General features: G+C 37.3%; 1 long non-coding RNA gene across 5 annotated transcripts in view; it reads right to left on the bottom strand.

The window, feature by feature from the left end:
* Positions 1 to 11,784, bottom strand: part of LOC113652812 — a 30,352-nt gene that overhangs the window by 14,924 nt on the left and 3,644 nt on the right. For all 5 annotated transcript variants that reach the window (XR_007140813.1, XR_007140822.1, XR_007140817.1 and 2 more), the window contains 3 exons: positions 6,758 to 6,819; positions 6,349 to 6,526; positions 714 to 830 (listed from right to left, as the gene is read on the bottom strand). This is a non-coding gene — a long non-coding RNA (uncharacterized LOC113652812). The remainder of the gene's footprint in view (positions 1 to 713; positions 831 to 6,348; positions 6,527 to 6,757; positions 6,820 to 11,784) is intronic.

The raw sequence follows: 11,784 nt of genomic DNA, 5'->3' as shown, positions 1-11,784 counted from the left end.
ATTACACACTTTAAACACAACACACACATTACACACTTTAAACACAACACACACATTACACACAACACACACATTACACACTTTAAACACAACACACACATTACACACTTTAAACACAACACACACATTACACACTTTAAACACAACACACACATTACACACTTTAAACACACACACACACACACACACACACACACACACACACACACACACACACACACACACACACACCTTGAATATAGAGTCCAGCTGATTTGTGCTGATGTTTGATTTTTGTGGTCTGTGAACAAACAAAACCCATCATGTAATATGGACTATATGTATTCATAGCTGCACAAATCACACACTAATAAATACACACACAGATATTTAACACTATACTCTTAACACAATACACTGATTTCAGGATTTCCTAACTGACACCAACATGTTTAGAAACAAATGTTTGAATAAATGAATAAAATCTTTATATAGTCATTAATGTCCCAGGTATAAATGTTCTTCTGTAGCACCACAGACCCTCCAGCTCAGGGACTGCAGACTGAACTGAACTCTTAAAGCACTTTTCCTCACTGCCAGTCCGAGAGCTGCAGCACTGCACAGTTTAGTGTTTTACTGCTTCAACACCTGATAAAGCTCATGAAGGGCTTCATAATGAGACGAGTGAGTTTGATCAGGTGGAACACTGCTGTAAAACACCTCACTATACTGACCTCACATCAGTAGAACTGTCTCTGTCTCTGAAGTTAAATGGACGTTCTATTGACTTGTCAGTCTTCATGGACACACAGCTGGGTTCTGGTGAGTCTGATCTCTTTCCCTCCATCATTCTAGAACAGAAATATCAGCAATAATTAATACTCAGCACTGTTAAACAATGTGTTCATCATTAAACACCAATAATTCCATCTTTTTAATTCAGATCCAGTCTGTACACTTATTCAAACAGGAGACAGGCTTCATAAGTCAGGAATTACACTGATATCAGGAGTCCCAGTCACAGCTAACTGACTCAGCTGGGTCTTAAAGCCTGTAGAGTTCACTGACACAAAGCTCTGCTGCTCTTATGCTCCACATTACACCGTCCTTTTTACTCTTCTCTCAGTGAATGATTTGTCTAAACTGTTCTTAGATCAGATCAGTGATATATTCACTGCTATTAAACACCTTAAAGCAAAGTTGACTTCCTGTGTTAACTAGTGAGTGTTTAGAGATACAGATGTGTTCCCATGAGACGGTGTGTATTTATTACTGGTGAATGTAAAAGTAAGTCACCTCTCGTCTTTCTTTAAGTCCTGTTTCCCAGACCCACTCATGTTGGAGGTCATGTCTCCTTCTCCAGATTACAGCAGGACACACGTTTACTTCACTCCAACATCGGTGTGTTAAATTAAACCCTGAATCAGCACAGAGTTCACTTACAGGAAATAGTCACGCTATCAAGTTATAAAACAACCTGTGTACATTAAAGCTTCAGTACAAACCCACAAAACTCTTCTGTATCTAGTGTCACTTCAGTGTGTTTATATATTAGAGCTTTAGATACTCACTGTGTTTTTACTCCTCAAATCTTTTACTGTTCACTCGTCACTAAATGGAGCTGCTGATTTTCACTCTTACTCACACTGGTCTAACTGGTTTGTCTGGTTTATGCTGACGTGTGTGTGTGTGTGTGTGTGTGTGTGTGTGTGTGTGTGTGTGTGTGTGTGTGTGTGTGTGTGTGCATGCGTGTGTGTGTGCTTGCGTGCGTGTGTGTTTCATTCTTGTTTATTTATCTTTTTGAAACATGTAATAATAATGTGCACACGTCAAGAGTTAAAATAACATCTCTCTCTCTCTCTCTCTCTCTCTCTCTCTCTCTCTCTATCAATCTAACTAACTAACACATACACAAGATATAATAAAATATGCAATAGTGACTATACTATGTTCTCTCTCATTCATGTTCTACCGCTTATCTGAACTTCTCAGGTCACGGGGAGCCTGTGCCTATCTCAGGTGTCATCGGGCATCGAGGCAGGATACACCCTGGACGGAGTGCCAACCCATCACAGGGCACACACACACTCTCATTCACTCACACACACACACACACACTACGGACAATTTTCCAGAGATGCCAATCAACCTACCATGCATGTCTTTGGACCGGGGGAGGAAACCGGAGTACCTACAATATGTTATCATACTTAATAAGATATAAATATTTATTAAAACACAAATGACTAAACAAAGCACAGAGTTCACTTACAGGAAATAGTCACGCTATCAAGTTATAAAACAACCTGTGTACATTAAAGCTTCAGTACAAACCCACAAAACTCTTCTGTATCTAGTGTCACTTCAGTGTGTTTATATATTAGAGCTTTAGATACTCACTGTGTTTTTACTCCTCAAATCTTTTACTGTTCACTCGTCTCAAAATGGAGCTGCTGATTTTCACTCTTACTGACACTGGTCTAACTGGTTTGTCTGGTTTATGCTGACGTGTGTGTGTGTGTGTGTGTGTGTGTGTGTGTGTGTGTGTGTGTGTGTGTGTGTGTGTGTGTGTGTGTGTGTGTGTATGTGTCTGTGCATGTGTGTGTGTGTTTGTGCACTAAGGTAAAGTATAAAGCTAAAGTATAACATGCACTAATGCTGCTTACAATAGAATTCACACACAATGTGATTAAAGCTGAGCTTTTATACTTTTTTACTGTGGCCAGTTAGATTTGGCTGTCAGGTTTGGTTGGCTTTAGACGACTACCATCTTATTTCACAAACACTTCTCGGTTCCCACGAATATCTCGCCGTCGACTCTGTGTGCACTGCTAATGTCTTTTTTTCCTCTATTCTCATGGTTAACACTTCCATATATGGTCATGTGGTTGCAGTAAACTTCCTGCAACTTGTCAGGCTGTGATTATATAAGACTGAAGCTTTCTCTTGCCGTGGAATTCGGCAGCAAGCTATAAAACACTGCGCGTGCAGATACTCTCAGTAATACACAGTAGGCTTTATAACCGTTCACTACAAGAAAGTTTACAGTAAAATAAACAATATTAAACTAATCAGCTCTATTACATGAGAACACACGATTAGAAGTAAAAGAAAAGCATTTCATAATTTTCTTGAACATTCTGAAAATACACCATAACACAATGCATCATAGTCTTCTTTTCCTTGGGAATCTTCTTCCAGCTGTCTAGGTATACCCTCGGTCTCTTTTAAACACTCATACTCAAATACTCTTCAACCAATTCTTCAACCTTTTGTATTTTTACATCAATTTTTCTTTGTTGATTCACCTTACATTTCGCTTTTCTTTCCCTATTTCTCCTTCTCTGTGTATTATCTATGTCTGTCTGTTTACTGATGGATAAGTTAATAATTGGTCGTGGTGTACCTTTATATTTATTATCATTTATTTGCTGAGAACCAGTATTAAGAGAACCAGTGTCAGGTATGTAGAGTCCTGTAACTCCATCCTGTACATGCCAGTGTCTGTTAACATCTCGTGCATGCTGCTGGCTCTCAACAATTTAGATTTGTTCTTGTCTTAGTGCCACTGCAGGATGACTGTGCATGTTGTGGATTAACCTGCTTGCCATCAGCAGAAGCAGAAGTTATTGAGTGGTTCTGTTTAAAACAGATGTTTTTGTAGTCCTTAAATGTCTTAATTATGTATTCAAATACAAACAGAGAAACTTAAGAAGACTTGTGTAAAGGAAGAATATATACACACATACACACACACACACACACACACACACACACATATATATATATATATACACACATATAAAATCACCACGACTTCCATTATAGCACTGCACTTAGTCACTCTATTAGTGACTCGAATTTAAAAAAATAAAAAAATAAAACAAATGTGTTGTTGTGAGGTGTGGACTCAGGGAGGGGGATTAAAGGTGGTAAACCTTTATAATCCTTGTAATCAGTTAACTCTCGATTATCCAAATATGATAAGAACCAAAGCTGGGGAAAATTTTATATGGTGTGGGGATTTTAATGCACATAATTCACTTTGGGGTAATACTTGCACAGATAATAATGGTAGGGTAGTAGAAGAGAAGAATATGCTTTAGTGTGTTTAAATAACAGGAAGGGTACTAGATTCAATATGAGGGATTCTTCTCTGTCATGTACTGATCTAACAGTCGTCTCTGGAACTATAGCATTAGAATGTAAATGGGAAGTACTAGAGCAATCTACATTGGGAAGTGATCATTTTCCAATTTTATGCAATGTGGGACTGGAAATTTATCAACAAATAAAACAATGCCAAATAGATGGAGATTTGATAAAGCCGATTGGGATAAATTTAACAGGGTATGCATCAATGGAATGGTGAATTATAGCTTAGCTGGTGATATAGATTTGTGTTCTGATCAATTAATTACAATTATTATAAATGCAGCTGAAGAATCCATTCCTAAATCAGAAGGTAAAGTAAGATTGAAAATTGTTCCATGGTGGAATGATTAATGCACTAAAGCTGTTAAAGATAGAAATAAGGCCTTTAGAGAGCTTAGGGAAACCTTAATACCTATAACTTTAATTAGTTATCAGAAGAAATGGGCTCAGGCAAGGAAGATAATAAAGCAAGCTAAAAGGAAGTTCTGGCATTCATTCTGCTCCACTATAGGAAGGGAAACCCAAATAGGAGAGGTATGGGGTGTCCTCAAAAAAATGGTTGGGGTTTATAGAGCTCAGAATATACCAGTACTAGTAGATGAAGGGAAAACAGCAGCGACCCAAGAAGATAAAGCCGAAATGTTCGCTTCCACCTTTCAAAAGGCACACAGCTCAGATAACCTAGTAATAAATTATAAAAGACAGAGAGAAGAAATATTAAAGCAAAATCGAGATATTTTTAATAAAAACCGATGCTGCTTTTAATTTGTGGGAACTTAAAAGAGTCTTAATGAGGGTTAGAAGTACTGCTTTATAGATAGAATCTGCTATACTATGATTAAACAGATGGATGACATAATACTTAAAGTAATATTAGATCTTTTTAACAAAATTTGGAGGGAAGGACAATTACCGCTATCACGGAAGCAAGCAATTGTAATCCCGGTTCATAAACCAGGGAAAGATGCTACTATAGCAGGAAATTATAGGCCGATAGCTCTGACATCTAACCTCTATAAAGTAATGGAAAAAATGATCATTAATCGACTTTATTATTATTTTATTATATATTGGAAAGCAAAGGATTAATGGCTCCTCATCAATATGGTTTTCGACCAGGTAGATCCACCCTAGATACATTAATTAGATTAGAAACTGATGTTAAAAAGGCACTAGCAATGAAAGAGGTGTTAGTGGCAGTATACTTTGACATCGAAAGCATACGATATGATGTGGAGAGAAGGATTGCTGTTAAAGCTACAAAGAATGGGAATTGAAGGAAGATTTTCTAATTGGGTTTTAAGTTTCTTACAATTACAATAAATACAATTTCTGAGATGGTGTAGGTACACCATGGAACACCACAGGGAAGTGCCATTAGTTCTTTATTATTTAACATAATGATTAATGATGTATTCGACGGAATTCATCTAGGGATTTAAACAGCTTTAATGTATATGCAGATGATGGGGCAATGTGGAAGAGGGGAAGAAACGTTACCCTACCTCACTAACTTAGTTTAAATTAATAATCACCTCAGATTTACGTTTCCACACTAACTTAGTTTATATTAATAATCGCCTCAGATTTACCTTACCTCACTAAGTTTCTATTAATAATCACCTCAGATTTACGTTACCTCACTAACTTAGTTTATATTAATAATCACCTGTTTTACCTTACCTTACTAACTTAGTTTATATCAATAATCGCCTCAGATTTACATTATGTCAATAACTTAGTTTATATAAATAATTGCCTCAGAGTTACATTACCTCACTAACTTAGTTTATATCAATAATCGCCACAGATTTACATTATCTCACTAACTTACTTTATATTAATAATTGCCTCAGATTTATTTTATCTCACTAACTTAGTTTACATTAATTGTCGCCTCAGATTTACATTATCTCACTAATTTCTTTTAAATTAATAATTGCCTCAGTTTAACTTTGCCTCACTAACTTAGTTTATATCAATAATCGCCTCAGATTCACCTTACCTCACTAACTTAGTTTATATCAATAATCGCCTCAGATTTACGTTACCTCACTGACTTAGTTGATATTAATAATCGCCTCAGATTCACCTTACCTCACTAACTTAGTTTATATTAATAATTGCCTCAGATTTACTCTACCTCACTAACTTAGTTTATATCAATAATCACCTCAGATTTAATAAAATAAAATAATAAAATAAACAAATCACCTGAACGGCTTCCCAGGCGGCTGGAACACCAAATTCCCTCCTCTGAAGCTGTAGATCTTTCTGTAGTCCCTCCTCTACCGAACCGATCCTTTATCGCCATAGCAACGATACTCCAAAGCACGTCCGAGGTAAGTCCCAACTGGTCCATGAATTCCTCCCAGTCACATCGTTAACTAAACTAAAGTGTAGGAAAGCAGTCAGATAGTCAGGAGAATTAGCGTAGCTTCGGCTGTCTGTGCAGCAGACTCAGAAGAAACAAGTCGTAAACTTTACTCTTGTACACATTATATACACAAATAAAAGTAGTAATAACACTCGGTCAGACAAATACAGACGCTTTAACACACTTTGTCAGTGGTTATTTACTCTATATATTAGCCTTAAAACTCGCAGGAGACAAACAACAAACCTCTCACACCGATCTGCAGCTCTAAACTCCACCCCTTCATCCAATCATAATTCTCAGTATACCTGCAGAGGCGGGAATAAGAAGGACAAGGGCCAATCAGAAAGAAATGAACTAACCTGCTGGGCAAAGCCACGTTTTTAGACAGTGTATTACTAACAAACTCTTAAAGGGGACGTGCACAATTATTTTATCACAAAGACACAGTTATGATATTATATGAGCCACAAACAATCATAAATGCCCCATTACATGAAAATAAAAGAAATGATACTTAATATAACCCCAGCTGGGCTACACTAATGTTTCGGTAAATATATAACATTTGTTTTGAAACAGTTTTTGAAAGTGGTGTTTACTGAATTAGTTTAGTTTCTCTACCTCTCATGCTGTATATCTGTTGTTTTTTTTCTTCCCCCATTAAGGGAATTGTGCGAGTTCCTGTACCGTGTCAGTACGCCCACAAACTGGCCTTCCTGGTCGGTCAGAGCATCCACAAAGAGCCCAACGTCAACCTGGACGACTTTCTTTACTATTTGTAAAAGGTGTTCTGTGTTGATCAAGAGAAGAATTCTTATTAAGAATTTATTTGCAATTTGCAAAATTTGTTGTAGGTTAAAAGTAAAATGCAGTCTTCGAGACTGAAGCTTGTTTGTTTCAAGAACAAATTAGCGTTCCTAACTTGTTTTTTCTTGTACTAAAATAAAAGCCCCTTGCCTGCTGATTGCCTGAACATGCCCACTCTTTGCACTTTTGTGGTCGTTGAGGTGCCATTACTTAAAACATAAAACTGATCATATAAAATACTTCTAGATAATTGCCTCAAACATTTATTCTGCAGTTCTTAATTATTTAAGACTATTTAGTGGTGAATAAAAACATGTTGTTTCTGGTTGTTTTATTGCATGTCCAGTTGATGGTGTTCTCTCACAGCTTTTAGGATGGTATGAGTTTTAGATGGAGCTGCTGTAATAAACTTTGTCTAATAAAGTAACCAGAAAGTTTACAATGACAAAGTGAAATGAGGACCACAGATTCAGTTTCAGTGTTCTGTTAAAAATATAATGCAACAAATACTCAATTATTCAAATAAATGTGTGATAAAATTATTAATAAACTATATACTGACTGCCCCATTACACCTCTGGGAACCCCTTTAACTAATACTCCTAGCACTCAAGTTGCACTCTATTTGTAAAGAGGATATGAATCGTACGGAAGCGTATTGCATTCACTCAAGGTAAAAAAATTCTACTTTGTTTTTATGAATTAATGAGTTAATTATCTCAGAATTATGAGAATAATCTTCATGAAAAAAATTATTTTGCTCTGTTTTTCTGAATTAATGAGATCCCTTAAACTTAAAATGTGGGACATGTTTACTATCATCCAATCCACCTAAAATAGAGCTCCTGGCAAGATTTTGAGGGATCTCATTAATTCAGAAAAACAGAACAATTCATTTTTCTTTTTTTATGAAAAATGATCTCATAATTCTGAGATAATTAAGTCGTTAATTCAGAAAAACAGAGTAGATTTTTTTCCTCAAGTGAATGCAATACGCTTCTGTAGAATCGGCTCCTTCAGAGACGGAAGACAAAGAACGCTCCTGGCCCAGACGGGGTCTCTCCATCCTGTCTCAAAGCATGTTCTGACCAACTGGCTCCTATCTTCACCCATATCGTTAACAGATCCATTTATCTTTCTATGCCAATTAAGGAAGTTCGGTCTGCCACAGGAGCTGTTGATGCAGTTCTACACTGCAGTCATTGAATCTGTCCTGTGCAAATACATCCATAACCATCTGGTTTGGAGCAGCAATTAAAAAGGACAGAAACAACTGCAAAATACACTGTAAAAATAGCAGAAAAAATAATTGGTGCCCCCCGGCCCACTCCCCAGGACTTGTATAAGAACCAGAATCCGGGTAGTAAAAATCACTACTGACCCTTAGCACCCTGGACACAACCTCTTTCAGCTCTTTCCTTCTCTCAGACACTACAGAGTTTTGCTTATCAGAGCTGTCAGTCATCACACCATCCGTATATGTTACACACACTACTGCTGCTGTATATTGTACAAAAGCATATTACACAATATTGTTATTAGCACTACCATGCACTTCTCACACTTTATACACATAACTGATCAGTCATGTATTCTATATTCATATTTAATACCCATTCTGTCTATATCGTATGACATCGTCTACATCGTCTTGTACAGTTTGTATAGTATAGTGTTATTTATGTCTGTACTTTTAGAGAGTCACAAACAGCTGGAACCAAGTTCCTCGTGTGTCAACACACTTGGCCAATAAACCTGATTCTGAGTCCAATAATTAGACAATGACTTTTTTCCCTTCATGTATAATTTACATAAAAGAAAAACAATAACAAGTGGAATTCTGGGAAAATTATTATAAACTAGTTTTATTGTCATTAAAATCAAGGATTTTTTCATAATTGCTTTATTTCATGTATTTCATGAATTGCTTTATTTCTGTCACTTAACCAACGTTTTAATTTACCAATAAATGCGAGAAAATTAAATAAATTCATTATCAATTAATTGAAATAAATTCACAAAATGGAAAAAAAGCAGCAATGAATATGTTTTTATTTATGCTTATTTTAGATTAAAAGCCAAAGTTATTAGAGAGATAGAAAGATAATATGGATATAAATAATATTAATAGATTAATTATTTTTTTATAATTTAATAATACGACTACAGACTTGAACAAAACTTATTTGTGGTTCTTTCATTTATTTATCTATTTATTTATCCATCCATCCCCACCCCACCCCACGCGCGCGCTCATTCCACCTTGGTCTCGAGAGCAGTGGTGTTTGTGCGCGCGCTCTCACTCTGACAGGAATTGTCAGTGAGGCGGCTGCTGTTCTCTCCGTTACTTTACAACACTTTTTATCGGCTCATTTTCCTAATAACTGCCGTCAAATAACATTTATTTTATTGTTTATTTTACTTACAACCCGCTTGTTGATGTGTGACTCGGAGTTGGCATAGAAACGGACCGGTACATCTTATTAGCAGGAAGCTAATCAACTTTTGTTTATTTGTTCACTTATTTTGGAAAATGAGGGACCGTCTGTCTGAGCTGAAGTCGGTAAGTGACGTCATATGAAATGCAACAGTTTTTTATTGTTTAAAGCCGGGTTTAAACTGTTTTTCGGATGCTATCGTCAGGTCAGTTCTAATATCCAGGCTGAAGCCCAAACGACGGCCATTTTTGATCAGTAGTGCACTAAATAGTGAACAGAACACAGTTGTGATCCGTGGGGAATTGCGGTTATGAAGGAATCAGAGAATTGTGTAGGATTTGGCCTTGGATGTGTTCGAGTAGCGCAGCTTTTACGCAGCGCAGAGCAGCGCAGGATTTACGCAGTGAATTACACATAGCATATGGGGGTTAAGTGACACCCACATTTTTACATACACACTCAAAAACAAGAGTTTTGTAGTATGGGATCTTGTTTGTTTGTACCTTCTCTGTATATTTTGAACACTTTTGTCATTCTGTGAAATTTAGGATTAGGATTGAAATGTTTTTCTAAAGTTTGTATGACTGAATATCTGACTGAATGAATGGCAGACAGAGTGTCTGACTGGTTCTCTGGCTTTCTATCACTGTCTGACTGATTAATGGACAGGTTTAATTAGTTGTCTGATTGAATGTCTGACTCACACCTTGACTGACTGTGTACAATGTGCAGACTTAAGAACTATGATTGGAGAAATTCACGTCCTCTAAAAGGTTCAAGATATCTCAGAGTCAAAAGTTTAATCTTCATAAAGTCCTTAATTCCAGCTCCCTACATGAGGCACTAATAATACAGACATATTTCGAGTGACCAGCCATTGTAAAACGGTTGCTATCTGTTTACAAGCTGATTTCTTTCTATTCTAGATGTTGCGTAATCATTAGGGGCAGCTTTGCAGTCTGCCCCATGTAGCTGCAGACACTTATTATTGCACCTTGTGGTCAAAAATGGGATCTGCAACAAGCATGTGAAAAGGCCTGGCTGCAATCTTGATTGAACATACTGGCACTATTCCTGTCTTGTTAGTTAGAAAGACCAGCTAACACAATATTAGGTCACCAGACACACGTGACATCTTAAAATGCTCAGCACAATGTCGAGAACTTCGACACAGGTGTTCTAATGATGTCACGTGACAACACACACGTGCACGTCAACCCCCTATATGAACTGAATCGCAAAATTGCCGCAACGTTCACGTGTGACGTATGAAAACACTCGATGTAATAAGGTGAGCTGGATTATGTGCATTCTCGCGACGTCACATACTCGTATCCTCTCGCCTGCAAAGGTATTAGCACCCTTTCTGTCCACTCGCCTCCAAAAGTATTGCCACTCTATCTGTCCACTCACCTCCAAAAGTATTGAATGTGTTTCAGGTGGAGGAAGTAAGGTGGTAACATTTATAAAATTTCCTCGCAGGTGAACGAAGTGAAAAAGAAGCACAGTATGATCCTCTCAGCTCCCAACCCTGACGAAAGTGCGTACACACTCAATAATACACGTAAACCTCTGGTCTACACTCAAGTATGTTTTTACTTGTTTAACCTCTGCAGGATTACAAACTCCTCACAACTCATTTCAGTTTCCTACCAATGTGTGCATTGTTTGTGATCTGAAGGTCAAAGGTCAAACACTTCAACTGTACTGTATAAAAATTGCATTTTCTGCCTTAATAATTTCCAGGCCACGAATGAGGCGTGATGTAGTTATTTCTCCTTTCTCTGTCCTCAGCTATGCAGCAGAACTCGCCTCCAGAAGACCAAGCCAACCATGCCTCAGTGGACGAGCGCATCCAGAGAACACAGGAGGGCGTCCTCATCGTCTCAGTAGCACTTTGGATCAGTTTGTTTTCTTAAGGTCCAAGACACTGGGCTTCGGTTTAGGTCCTTGCCTTGTTATTAATTAACACTAGAACCAGGAAGGAATCAGAAAACAACAGTGGGGTTTTAGGGTCAGTGGGGT

Source organism: Tachysurus fulvidraco, chromosome 1, assembly GCF_022655615.1.
Source record: "Tachysurus fulvidraco isolate hzauxx_2018 chromosome 1, HZAU_PFXX_2.0, whole genome shotgun sequence".
In the NCBI taxonomy this organism is placed as follows: domain Eukaryota; kingdom Metazoa; phylum Chordata; class Actinopteri; order Siluriformes; family Bagridae; genus Tachysurus; species Tachysurus fulvidraco.
This window is presented reverse-complemented; position numbering and strand designations above follow the sequence as displayed.